Below are 14,991 nucleotides of genomic sequence, written 5' to 3'. Positions count from 1 at the left end.
TCAAATGCGTAGGTTGAATATTTTAGATAATATATCAAGCACAGGTCCGCTAACTTAACGATTATTGTATGGTGCCCATTGTTTGTTTGGCAAAAATATTTACTGGATGGGCATTTTGGGGGCAATGGGTAGGCTAAATTGACTGGGTGGGCAAAAAAATATACTATGTGGGCATTGACCCACCTAGTTTACCTTTTTATTTACCACGCTGCTTCCCCTTTCCAAAAACATGGAACCTCCATTTCCTTTTTTTCTCTCTCTCTCTTTTTTTAAAGGTTGGGGCCCGTGATGTCCGCGCCTGATCTAATGTCGCCGTTCCCAAAGTTATTTATATGCATCTGGCCGTATCAAATGTGGTTTTCAAGAAAACGGAAAATGGACACATCTGTACTGCATATTTTAAGCACGGATATATTGTCACTGCACGGATGTTTAATCTCACTGCTCGAACGTTAAAACATATGAAAAGGTTTGGCTACAAAACGATTCTCTTAGAGCGTGTTTATAGTGGGAGCAGATGTGCGGTATATTGCGGTATAATTTCTATCCGGTCAGAAATTATCCGGATACTTGCCCACTATAAACAATCGAAGGATATTGTCGCGAGATATTTGCACTATAAACACACCAGTATAAATTGTGTGCGGTATTACCGGAAGTAGAAGCTTCTTCATGATGCGAAGAATGCGTGCAGGACATTCGGAACGATTCTCACCCCAAGAGTTATCAAAACAGAAGCTACATGTTCGCCGCCATGATCATGCTGTTGAATTGGCTGTTTATAGCTCGCGCCACAATATTTACACATTACCCGTGTGACCTCGGGGTCATTGCAAATGTACGATAATGTTAGTTGGTATATAATTTGTGCGGTAACTGTATCTCACTATAAACAGCAAGAGTATCGGTACATATACAAGGATTATCGTATACGGTATACTCAAAATGCGGTATATTCACTATAAACACGCTGTTAGAAATGCATCTACGCACAGTTTCCACCTCGATAAATCCCGAGTACACAGATATTTCCAAGCACTATAAGTCTAGCCTCTACACTTATTCCAAACGGTTGAGTATAAAATAGATGTAGGTGTTTTAAAAGCGCTTGATAGTGAGCACATAATTATGCTAACTATCGAGTTTTTACGACACTAGCTTCATTTCAATGAGCAATGGCCAATTCTCTTTAAATTGCAAATCTTGTGCAAACAAATTTCGCCTGTTAATGAGCAGGGTCCAACGATTTTTGCGGCGCGAAATCCCGCGACGCACCGCGAAATTTTCCTTTCTCCGCGCAATTTCATTTGCTCCTGCGAAATTTAAGTTTTTCTGCGCAATGTACTATGAAACGTGAACGAAAATGGTCATTTTGTTCGCACATTGAATAGTTGGGGATGTATAGTAGTGGTGAAAAAAATAGTGATTCCGTGACCAAGTCACGGGCAATATGATCTGAAAGTGTATTTGTTTTGTACTTTGAAGAATGCAAAACGTATGCAACTTGTCAAGCGGTTGTAAACTCCAGATAGAGGGCGCTTTTCAAAATGACCGCCAAAATGCCTAAAAAATGGTCAAAAAATGCCACAATAATCCTATATGACACGGTGTATAATTTCATATTTTGATATGTTTTTTCCTTTTCCTGTGTTTCATATGAGTGTTTTATGTATAAAAGTTCCGCACAATCTCCGCGCAATTTGCTATTTTTTTCGTGCAATTTGGTATTTTTGTCTGCGCAAATCGTTTGTCCCTGACTATGAGTTTGCTAAAGAGCGCTTACAAATTGATATGTAGCCCGTGGCTCACTGTGCATTATTTTCTCTATCACCTCGACCCCCACGACAAAAGGTCAGGCACGCCACTGAATTGAAATACTTAACATGGGGCCTGGGATACTTTAAGGGCCCTTTTCATTAAAATCCGCCACTGATTGTGCACATTGTATTTTAGGAAATAGGGCCCCTGTAATAGCAGATTTTAGCTTGAAGGATAACCCTGTATAAATATGATTTAAAAATAATATTAAATAAATAAATCTTGCTCCATGAATACTATGGACATGATGGGTAAGATGAACCGAACTTTGAAAAATGCCAACACAATTTTAGCTATTTTCATATAAAACGACCATGAGAGTTCAATAGCATTGAGTGGCTGTGAGTTCAATAGCATTGAGTGGCTGTGAGAGCAATATTGACTTTCTTAGGAATAAAATTGTTTAATATAATAATCCTTTCTAAAACCCCGCAATTATTGTCATGCTTATTGTTAAATTTAAGATTTTATTAACAAATTTGGAAATTAATAATTATCTGATTGGCATGCTACCATAGCAACTTTTATTTATTTCGTAAACCGATTGCGTTTGTTCATCATCAGAATCTTGGCACAAAGACAGAGACTGGTTTTTTGATGTATCACTGATGAGGATACTGGTATTACCCTGCAGAAATAGTTGGAGCTTTGAATGGGCAAATGGAATGAAACAAGGATTGTCTGCTGCAATAACCACATACCTATTTTGGCAATTCAGAAGATCACCTTGTTTCTCTACGTACAATAAGGTGTTAGTGGACATTGGTTTGGGTACTTGTATCAAAGCTCCTGATCCAATAGATGTGGATAATTGGACACTGCAAGTTTCACCACCTGTATCACTGCTAAGAGAGGATAAGCTATAATAATCGTGATAATACTCATCATTACTGTCATTCGTGAGAATACATGAGTATGTGCCATTTTGAGTGCTAGTCACGTTCCAAAAAGGGCGAATTTCTATCTCCGCGATTGCATACCATACCACATTGCAGAAGATTAGTGAATATACCAAAACAACGGCGGTAAATTCAGGGAAAATATGATTGGGTTCCATAATTATTCTGCTGTCATGACATGACAAAAACAATTACATTTTACAGCGACAGTTGATCTGTTACTATACTTACATGAATTTAGAACCACTTTTAGAAGTGTTTCTAGTATTTAGCCACCTTGGGTACATTATCTGTACCTAATGTTAACAAAAAGACAAACATGTATGATTTAGGTATTCGAGTTTATGTTTGGTGTACACAAAAATGTGCCTGCATAATAACAGTCACACTTTATCACGTAATGCTGTTGAATACCGTAAAATGTATTTCATGAGTTCGATTTCGAGTTGGAGTTAGAGTTATATTTCAGAGTTCGATTTAGAGTTAGAGTTGCGTACTAGAATGTCTGTATTTGTTTGTTTGTTTACAATTCAAGTTGACGTTGTTATAGAAATTACCAACATCGAGCCAAAATGGCCTCAAGGTACTAATGACAGAGTTAAAGTTCCATCCAACATAATAGGTCAAAGTTTGACCTCATGTGGTAGACAATCGATTCTTGTATCTCACACATACAAAATTCACTGACAGGTGAGAATGTTGTAGAGTCTAGTAATTTCTCGTGAAATGAAATGGTTGGATTGGATTGTGATACAACTGTATGTTCACGAACAGAAGCTCATGGTGAAGTCTACCGGAAAAGTAATTAGTAAGCAGTCTGCAACAGTGGTTCTTTGACTATGGTACAAGAGGTCCACGGTTGATTACAGGTGGAGGCAAAATAATTTAACAATGATATTATATTACCGTGTTTGCATTGCGGAGCACGTGCGGTAGATGACAATTATCTCGCTGTCAGTTACGATCATGGTAACGCTTATTTGTCCATACACCCTGGCTTCGTACTTTAATTCTTCTGACAGCGCATCTGCTTACGACTGATCACTTACACTGTTTTCGTTCACTACTGGTGCAAATCTCTATTTGATAAGAAAATGAAGTCATTGATTTGAGGCAAAATGGTCTCCTCTAAAATGAAAGTGTTCAGTAATTTCCATTAAACACAATCGATCAAAATTTTACCTCATTTGGTTGAATGTGTTGTTTTTATATGAAACACAGGTCATTTAATTTTTTACAACTTTATACTGACAGATACGGATGTCGTAGATCACAGTGACCTCTCGTCCTATTAAAATGTTGGTCCACGCCAAAAGACGACGTTGATTGCGATAAAGTTCACAAGTCCCTGACGAAGTCTGTCGGAAAATGCGGAAAAATATAGGTTAAACAAATTAGTGAGCAACATGCCACAGTGGTTCTTTAAGAGTTAGCAACATGCCACGGCGATTCTTTAACTCTGTTACAAGAGTACGCAACATGCCACAGTGGTCATTTGACTCTAGTACAAGAGTGAGCAACATGCCACAGTGGTTCTTTGACTCTTGAGCAACATGCCACTAGTGGTTCTTTGGCTCTAATACCTACTTAGAGAAAATTTGCATAATCTCGCCCACCATGAGCAAATTATGAGACTGGTCACGCGGCGTACTCACGCCACATTTTAAGAAACGCCGATCTCAAAAATTATATGTAGCATTTTAAAACATTTTATACAAAGTATGCACAAATCATTTATGCGTCAAGATATTCAATGGCTAAAATGCACCAATACTAATTGCTTGATGGAATATCATGCATTTTGAGAGTTGATCATAATAGCTCATAAAGCTTCTTCATGATGCGAAGAATGCGTGCAGGCCATTCGGAACGATTCTCACCCCAAAGAGTTATCAAAACAGAAGCTACATGTTCGCCGCCATGATCATGCTGTTGAATTGGCTGTTTATAGCTCGCGCCACAATATTTACACATTCCCCGTGTGACCTCGGGGTCATTGCAAATGTACGATAATGTTAGTTGGTATATAATTTGTGCGGTAACTGTATCTCACTATAAACAGCAAGAGTATCGGTACATATACAAGGATTATCGTATACGGTATACTCAAAATGCGGTATATTCACTATAAACACGCTGTTAGAAATGCATCTACGCACAGTTTCCACCTCGATAAATCCCGAGTACACATATATTTCCAAGCACTATGAGTCTAGCCTCTACACTTATTCCAAACGGTTGAGTGCATAGCATCGTAAGAGCTTTGTGAGATCTAGTGGAAAATTGTGATTGAAAACTGTGATTGGTTTTTGCCAAAACCTTAAGTGTTCCATTCATTCCATCAGAATTTTTTAAATATCGAACGAAAGCTAATACTTTCCCTAAAAATTGGTTTTTTTTTCATTACGTCAACATATAACGCATCTGTTGAAAACGACCTATCCAAGCACAAAAGTTTTAAAAGTCAAAACCTCAAGTGTTCCTTGTATGTGATTAAATGAAAGAGCACACTAAATTGTCCATATACTGTAAAAACTCGATAATATGTGCTTACTATCGAGCGCTTTACCAACTGATCTAATGGGGTTGAGACACCAGTTCAGTTTTTGACCCCGTACAATAGTACAATGGAATAATCTCTCACCAAACACTCAACATTACCAATATTTCAACTCTCAAAACAGCTTTAAGTAACAACTAATTTGTTTTGTAAGATTATTTATAGTGTCTATGTTTATGTGTTTTTTCATTCAATGCCACCGCACTGTTTCTCAATTAGATATTGCTTTGACAACGTTTTGAGTATAAAATAGATGTAGATGTTTTAAAAGCGCTTGATAGTAAGCACATATGCTAACTATCGAGTTTTTACGGCACTAGCTTCATTTCAATGAGCAATGGTCAATTCTCTTGCAAATCTTGTACAAAAAGTTACAATTTTCGCCTTTTTTGTCATACAGTTATAAATTCAATGAACAATGAGCAGGGTCCAACGATTTTTGCGGCGAAATCCCGCGACGCACCGCGAAATTTTCCTTTCTCCGCGCAATTTCATTTGTTCCTGCGAAATTTAAGTTTTTCTGCGCAATGTACTATGAAATGTGAACGAAAATGGTCATTTTGTTCGCACATTGAATAGTTGGGGATGTATAGTAGGGGTGAAAATAGTGATTCCGTGACCAAGTCACGCGCAATATGATTTGAAAGTGTATTTTTTTTGTACTTTGAAGAATGCAAAACGTATGCAACTTGTCAAGCGGTGGTAAACTCCAGATAGAGGGCCACCAAAATGCCTAAAAATGGTCAAAAAATGCCACAATAATCCTATATGACACGGTGTATAATTTCATATTTTGACATGTTTTTTCCTTCTTCCTGTGTTTCATATGAGTGTTTTATGTTTAAAAGTTCCGCACAATCTCCGCGCAATTTGCTATTCTTTCCGTGCATTTGCTATTTTTGTCTGCGCATATCGTTTGTCCCTGACTATGAGTTTGCTAAAGAGCGCTTACAAATTGATATGTAGCCCTTGGCTCACTGTGCATTATTTTCTCTATCACCTCGAAGCCCACGACAAAAGGTCATGCACGCCACTGAATTGAAATCCTTAACATGGGGCCTGGGATACTTTAAGGGCCCTTTTCATTAAAATCCGCCACTGATTGTGCACATTGTATTTTAGGAAATAGGGCCCCTGTAATAGCAGATTTAACTTGAAGGATAGCCCTGTATAAATATGATTTAAAAATAATATTAAATAAATAAATTTCGCTCCATGAATACTATGGACATGATGGAATTTTGTTATCAAATTTTAGCTATCTTAATATAAAATAACCATGAGAGTTCAATAGCATTGAGTGGCTGTGAGAGCAATATTGATTTTCTTAGGAATAAAATTGTTTAATATAATAATCCTTTCTAAAATCCCGCAATTATTGTCATGCTTATTGTTAAATTTAAGATTTTATTAACAATTTTGGAATGTAATAATTATCGGATTGGTCATGTTGACATAGCAACTTGTAAGATATTGTTATCCATTGTCATACCTTATTCCTGAAGATGATGACAAACTCTCTGCGATATTGCTTTATATCTCCGAGAGTATATTTTACACATCTCCGACATTTTAAAATTGCAAGGGTTTTTTTTCTACATAAAGCAGGGTAGCCTAGTAAGTGATCGTCGCAGGTGAATTTGAATATTTGCGACAATTTATAATTTGTGTTTGGGCGACATCAATTCCCCATTTTGTCTCCGTAGAATCTATGGTGTATATAATAAAATCGGGCAAATAATTATTATTTGACCGATTTTTGCGTAATTGCACGTAACACTACGTCTACTAATTCTTGGCAACACTGGTTAGGTTATTTCATGCTAGACTATTTTCACTAGTAACGCCCGTCCAGGCAAGAGTACACATAAGCCGTGTAATTTCTCGCGAATTTTGGTTGCCACCCCTATAACGATCATGAACGGTAATCGGTTTTCCTTCACACAGCGGTTTGCAAAAGAATTCAAAGGTGCTTTTTTAATATATAGTTATTGAGTTATGATGATCAAAATAATAGGCCAATCAAATTAAGGAAATTCCGGGATTAACCCACAATTAATTGCAACTATATATTTAATCACCATTCATTTCAGAAAAGTATATTTTTTTGCTTTCTTAAGGCATGGGGTATGAGCGACCTTGAAGTACAGGTATCTGGAGAAGGAGAAGGGAAGCAACAACGAGTTACCCCAAATCACAGCGACAGGTAGTGACTGGGCCGCCGAGTGCTTATATATATTTATTTTGGAAGGTTCGTGTTTGTTTTAAACTTTGGGGCGTTTTTCCAAAATTTCATATTTTTGGCGATATTTCAAAAAAGCGACATGCCAAAGACAAATCTTTTTGCACATACTTTGTTATTGCTAATACAACTCTTTTCTGCATACCTACGTTACAATTCGTTGTGGTGATGTAGTAATATTATAAATTTTGTGACTGCATTTTGGCGTTTTCGATGCGATTTTAGGTTTACCGTGATTTAACGTTGATATCTGGTCTTGCTCCTTTTATAATTTTACATTGATCGTCGGCTTTTGTAAATAACAGAACGTAGATTGGCTCTGAATAAGTATCGTAGTCCTCTTGGTGGGTTTTTTCATGATATAATTAGTTTGTATTTGCATGTAACAACCCAAACTCGACCTCTGAATTCGGGGTTGAAGGCTGTTTTCGGAATTCCTGTGGACTCAAACAAGTGCACGAGTGGCGACTATGGTTTTATACTTCCCGCATTCATGATTGCGTCAACGCCTAATAATATACTTCTTTGTACAGGTTGGCTGTAGCTGGTATCTACCAAAAAAAACGTTGACAACGTAAAGAAAGCAGCAAGTTTAAAAAGCCCCACCTCGGCTCACTTTTTGAAACTTGGTCCCATTTGTAAAACGTACTGATTTCCTGGGACTGATTTAAACTTTATCATAATATTATCAACTTCAAACATTTCCAGATGTGTTATGTATCTTTAATGTGCCGATGCGATATTAATTTGTAAGACCAGAAAGGTTATAATCTTGCTCTTGTATGGTAAGCCAACATCCTATTATATGTTTTTTTTAATAATATTAATTTCATGATTAATGATTGAATTAAATGAATAACAAGTAGGCATATAATGCCAGTCATGCTATTATTAAAACGTCATAACTTGTTGGAAACGCTGTATTCTGTTTAAAAAATAAAATAAAATAAAAACGCCGATTTTGCTGTTGATGTTCAAAATGGGACCAAGTTTCAAAAAGTGAGCCGAGGTGGGGCTTTTTAAACTTGCTGCTTTCTTTACGTTGTCAACGTTTTTTTGGTAGATTTCCTTTCTTTTTATGAATGAAGCCGAGTAGCTCCAAGCTTGAAAAGTCATCCAGTTACGAAGTTTGAATAATATTATTCTTGATTTATGACAATAAAAATACGAGTATATGTAGCTAGACCTATAACTAAAATATACGTGGTTCTATAATGTAGCCCTGGGACAATCTAGTTGGTATCCAAATTTCGCCGTTTGTGGTTCTTTGTAGCCCTGCAGGCAATCTAGTTGGATATCTCTATTGAGCGGCGGTTGCTGGCGGTCTTTCGCGGTTCGTGGTATTCCTTTATTCTTCAAGCCCTGTCCTCTATCGGGGCTAATTTATTGTTTAAGCTTGTTGGATATCCATATTTCGCGGTGTGTGGTTCTTTGTAGCCCTGGGGCAATCTAGTTGGATATCTAAATTTCGCCGTTTGTGGTTCTTTGTAGCCCTGCAGGCAATCTAGTTGGATATCTCTATTGAGCGGCGGTTGATGGAGGTCTTTCGCGGTCGTTGTTATAATTTTCCTTATCCTTCAAGCCTTGCCTCTATCGAGGGCTAATTTATAGTTAAAACTTGTTGGACATCCATATTTCGTGGTGTGTGGTTCTTTTAGCCCTGCGGGCAATCTAGTTGGATATCCAAATTTCGCGGTTTGTGGTTCTTTGTATTTGCGGGGCAATCTAGTTGGATATTTCTATTGTAGCTGGATATCCAAATTTCGCGGTTTGTGGTTCTTTGTAGCCCTGCGGGGCAATCTAGTTGGATATCCCTATTGAGCGGCGGTTGTCGGCGGTCTGTTGAGATTTGTGGTTTTAATTTTCCCTTTAATTTCGGGCTGCCCCCTCCTCTACATCCCGAGGATGCTTTTCAATAATTTAAATTATACGGTGTAAAAAATTACTGTTACTTGGTATGATAATTTATCTTACTATGTTGACTTATATTGTTTGTTAAGGCAACTTTCGCGGTTCGTGGTTATAATTTCCCTTATCCTTCAAGCCTTGCCCTCTATCGAGGGCTAATTTATAGTTAAAACTTGTTGGACATCCATATTTCGCGGTGTGTGGTTTTTCGTGGTTTGTGGTTTTAATTTGTAGGATATCCATATTTCAAGATCTGTGGTTCCTGAGTCCTGCGGGGCAATCTAGCTGGATATCCAAATTTCGCGGTTTGTGGTTCTTTGTAGCCCTGCGGGGCAATCTAGTTGGATATCCCTATTGAGCGGCGGTTGTTTTCCTTTAATTTCGGGTCGCCCCTCCTCTACATCCCGAGGATGCTTTTCAATAATTTAAATTATACTATTCCTTGGTATGATAATTTATCTTACCATGTTGATTTATATTGTTTGTCAACTTGACGTGACAAAATACCCTGCTATGTAGACATTAATTTGTTGCTAAATTCACTTGGCATAATAATTTATTTCGCGAAGACGACATTCATTTTTGGTATGTCGACTTAGCATGATAATTTATCTTGCCATGTTGACCTGTTTGTTCAGTTGTCTTGGCGAGATATTTTATATCGTCATGTTGACATCATGCTGATAATAAGTCGACATGGCAAGATAATTATCTTGACAAGTTGTGTCACATAGACGCTTCCGTACTATATATGCTTGATATATGTTATTTGGATATTTTTTTCCTGCTGGCCTTCCATACTAGCGGAACAATTTTCCACACCTACAGAGTGTTTGTAATCAACCTACCGGGACGGTATGACAATTGTCATGTTCTACGATAGCTGAAGATGACAGAGAGTCAGGTCTCTATATCGATTTAACAACCATTCATACATATCACAATCATGTTTTATTGTGCTATTATCATGCGAATTTGCCCGTGGTAGGACAAAATATATTTAAATGAGAATACTACAATGAGTAACGTCGTATTGCATAGTATGCATACTCTATAATACCTGATCTAGTTTCTTGTGTTATTCAGATTTCTTTTGATCCTTGTTGAGATAGTGTTGTATCACAATATACTGTGTTTTCAAATAGGCCCTTAAGGGCTGGGGTATGAACGTTTGGACAGTATTTATTTTTGGACATTAGAGCACATCAGACATATCGAATTGCATTCTGAATACGAAGAATGTCATTCTGATATCAAATAATTTTGATTTTTTGAAATTTGCAATTTAATACACATTTTATGGCAAATCATTAAAATTTATATTTTTGATATTTACTAGTACTTGAAGTAAACTTTATAAAGCTGATGATTTATACTTAAAGTGTATGTAGGTGGGATGAAAAGCCGACGATAAATTGAAAATTTTGACCTTTCGTATTGAAGATATGGATTTTTTCCCAAAACACCAACAAAAATTAGGTCTTTTGGGAAAAATCCATATCTTCAATATGAAAGGTCAAAATTTTCAATTGACCGTCGGCTTTTTTCTCCCTGCTACATACACTTTAAGAGTATATCATTAGATTTATATAATTTACTTCGAGGACTGTTATATATCAAAAATTTGAAAAATATCAAATTTTTATAATTTGTCATAAAATTTGTATTATATTGTGATTTTCAAAAAATGAAAATTATTTGGTATCAGAAAGACATGCTTCGTATTCAGAATGCAATTCGATAGGTCTGAGGTGCTCTCATGTCCCACAAAAAATACTGTCGAAACCCAATAAACGCTCATTTTAGATCCCTTAATACAATAAACAATTTCCCTGAGAATGAAACAACTTGCTTTAATAAAAAAAAAAATAATATCACAATAGCACTGGATGTTTAAAATTATGTTATCCTTGATTAATGACAATAAATTGTTTAATAAAACATTGAAAAAATAAATCAGTTGGTCACCGGGTTTCGAACTCGGGATAGCGTATCTGGAGTCACGCGCTTTAATCATTAGGCCACGGGCCTCTGCTGTAAATTACTCTGTCGAAATACAGCATTTATTATATAAATGGATGCGTCGTCCGATAAGAACAAAAGAATTGTGAAAAACTTGAATTTTTGGCGAATGGGGCTCAGAATTTGTATGTAGGGTATCTCAGAAACTGCTAGGGTATATTTGGAAGTGTATCTGAAAAAGTAGTGTGAAGGTGATAACCAGGTAGACCTGTAGCAGTGTCCAAAAATTCTGGATCACTATGATTTGCCACTAATTTTCGCTATGAAATACCGCGTGAAATGGAAGCAAAAATATTTGTTTATTACGAACAATGATTGACTGTAGGATTGGTGGCCCTTTTTGAATTAATGAGTTGTCAAGATATTACACCTGGGACTGTAAATAACATTTAGCATGGTTTTAGATACATTTGGTACCCAGCGAAAAATAACATCGAACAATAGAAGTCAAGTGTTTTAATGTTAGGTGTAAATATAGTCTCGCGGGAGCATCAGTCTTTTTTTTTAAAAACTTGCTGGTCACGGCTACCGCGTGACTCTAATAGGGATACATATACATTTTAATAAACTTTATTCAAGGCAACTAAGAAAATGTAAATATGAACAACACATACCCAATGTTGACGATGCCAGCGAGACACAGAGTCAGTGCGATTTACTTCAAATTGAAGCTGAGAAATGCGTGTATATGTAGCAAGGCTTATACTACGGAAGCGTCTAAGTGCCACGACTTAGCAAGATAATTATGTTTTAATGAATGTAGTTTTTGTAGCCCTGCGGGGCAATCTAGTTGGATATCCAAATTTCGCGGTTGATAGTTCTTTGTAGATTTGCGGGGCAATCTAGTTGGATTTCCTATTAAGCGGCGGTTGTTGGCGGTCTTTCGCGGTTTGTAGTTTTAATTTCCCTCATTCTTCATGTCAACCATGATTGTGGTTTTGTAGCCCTGCGGGCAATCTACTTGGATATCCAAATTTCGCGGTTGATAGTTCTTTGTAGCCCTGCGGGGCAATCTAGTTGGATTTCCCTATTAAGCGGCGGTTGTTGGCGGTCTTTCGCGGTTTGTAATTTTAATTTCCCTCATTCTTCAAGCCCTGCTCTCTATCAGGGGTTCCGTGTGTCTGTGGTGGGGACAGTCCCTCCTTTTAATAGGCATTTGGGTATTTTTGCCGCTTTGCTAATTTGCCTTTACGTAATGACTTTAGTGGCCTTCCATATTTGGTTGTATCTTTTTGGATACGTTTTTGTCCCTGCTGGCCTTCCATACTATAATAATTTTTCACACCCATAGAGTGCATGCAATAAACCAACCGGAACGGTATAACAATTGAAATGACAGTCATGTTGGAATACAGTTCTACGATAGCTGAAGATAACAAAGGGACAGGTCTCTAGATCGATTCAACAACCATTCATACATATCACATGTTTTATTGTCCTATTATCATGCGAATCGCCCCGTGGTAGGACAGAACTAAAATGAGAAAAATATTGGTAACATCTTGCTTTGATAAAAAAATAATATCATAATAGCACTGGATGATTAAAATTGTGTTATCCTTGATTAATGACAATAAAATTATTGTTTAATAAAATATTGAAAAAATAAGTTGGTCATCGGATTTCGAACTCGAGTCCCCGGATTAGGAGTTCAATGCCTTAACCATTACACCACGAGACTCGGCTGCGAAATAGCGTGTCGATGTACAATATTTATTATATGAATTGATGCGTCGTCCGGAAAGAACAAAAGAATTGTGAAAAACTTGATTTTTTTGGCGAATGGGGTTCGGAATTTGTATGTACGGTATTTCAGAAATTGCTAGGGTATAATTGGAAGTGAATCTGAAAAAGTAGTGTGAAGGTGATAACCAGGTAGACCTGTAGCAGTGTCCAAAAATTCTGGATCAGTATGATTTGCAACTAATTTTCGCTATGAAATACCGCGTGAAATGGAAGCAAAAATATTTGTTTATTACGAACAATGATTGACTGTAGGATTGGTGGCCCTTTTGAATTAATGAGTTGTCAAGATATTACACCTGGGACTGTAAATAACATTTAGCATGGTTTTAGATACATTTTGTACCCAGCGAAAAATAACATCGAACAATAGAAGTCAAGTGTTTTAATGTTAGCTGTAAATATAGTCTCGCGGGAGCATCTGTTATTAGTCTTCTTTATCAGTCTTTTTTTTTAAAACTTGCTGGTCACGGCTACCGCGTGACTCTAATACGGCTGGTATACAAAGAATTGGTTACATGTCAATGACCATTAACTTCAGGGATATACCCTTTGCACGCCTTTCTATCATGCAGTATCTTTACCCGCATGTGCCAATATTGCGTAACGTTAAAGGTTAATTTATTTTTTTACATTGAGAGGTCTGTGTGCTTCTATGGCCGAGCGGTCTAAGGCGTTGTGGCCCGTTTCTTCGTTGCTGTTCTGATCGTCGCTTGTTCGAAACCGTGCGTCTGTTACTTTTCTTATGCTGCTTTATTTTTCCAGTGTAGGGCCTAGAAAAACTAATTTATAATTTCTTTTTGTATTATTTATTTATTTATTTATTTATTTATTTATTTATTTATTTATTTATTTATTTATTTATTTATTTATTAATTTATTAATTAATTTATTAATTAATTAATTAATTTATTTATTTATTTATTTAGTTAGTTTTATTTTTTATTTATTTATTTATTTTTGATTGATTATTTGATGATTGAGTGAGCAGATTTATCGATTGCTACTTTAGTTGTCGGACTTCTATTTGATTTTGAATGACATCGTACATTAGTATTGATTTTTTCCGTTAAACATTAACAAGAATTAATATCACAGTTTTAGTGCAGATAGGAAGTTGGATTAGTGATACTATCTGTTGATTCAGAAACGGAAGGTGCCGGGTTCGATTCCCACCTATGTCTATTTTTAAAGACTTGGAAAATTACTGCAGTAAGTTTATTTGGCGCGCGATCTCAGTTATTCATTTTCTGATGGCTGTGCCTCTTACATACACCCTCCCTCTGGAATCCAAACCACGGTTCGCTCATTACACCTCCCTTAATTTGTTGTTTCTTGCTTTCTGTTTATTTACAACATGTCATTTTCTCTTTTTGGGATAAAAGGTAGCATGAAAAGGTCATTCCATGCAAATTGAAAACATAACGGGGTAAATAAAAATAGTTCCATAACATTCTAATACATGATTTTTTTTTTATTCAGTAGATTTGTGGGATTTTTGGCTGTCATCTTGGATTGAAGGAAAAAATGAGGTGGCCCCTGGGCTTATTTTACTTCTTATGAAGCAATAGTTGTTTTTTTTCCTGGAATGAACCTGCCTAATTTGTATTTTAATATTTGAATGCTTTAATGCACATCGAAAAAATCTTATTTGATGTGGTCAAAAATCTCATTTTCATCACATCATGGTGAAAATGATTTAGGTAAGGTTGGTACCCTCCGGTAAGACCAGATTTACATTATTATATATTTACTCTAAGACTCATGCATTATCCAGACATTTTGCATTCTGGTAAATG

Source organism: Amphiura filiformis, unplaced genomic scaffold (assembly GCF_039555335.1).
Source record: "Amphiura filiformis unplaced genomic scaffold, Afil_fr2py scaffold_33, whole genome shotgun sequence".
NCBI lineage: Eukaryota > Metazoa > Echinodermata > Ophiuroidea > Amphilepidida > Amphiuridae > Amphiura > Amphiura filiformis.
Note: the sequence above shows the minus strand (reverse complement) of the source record.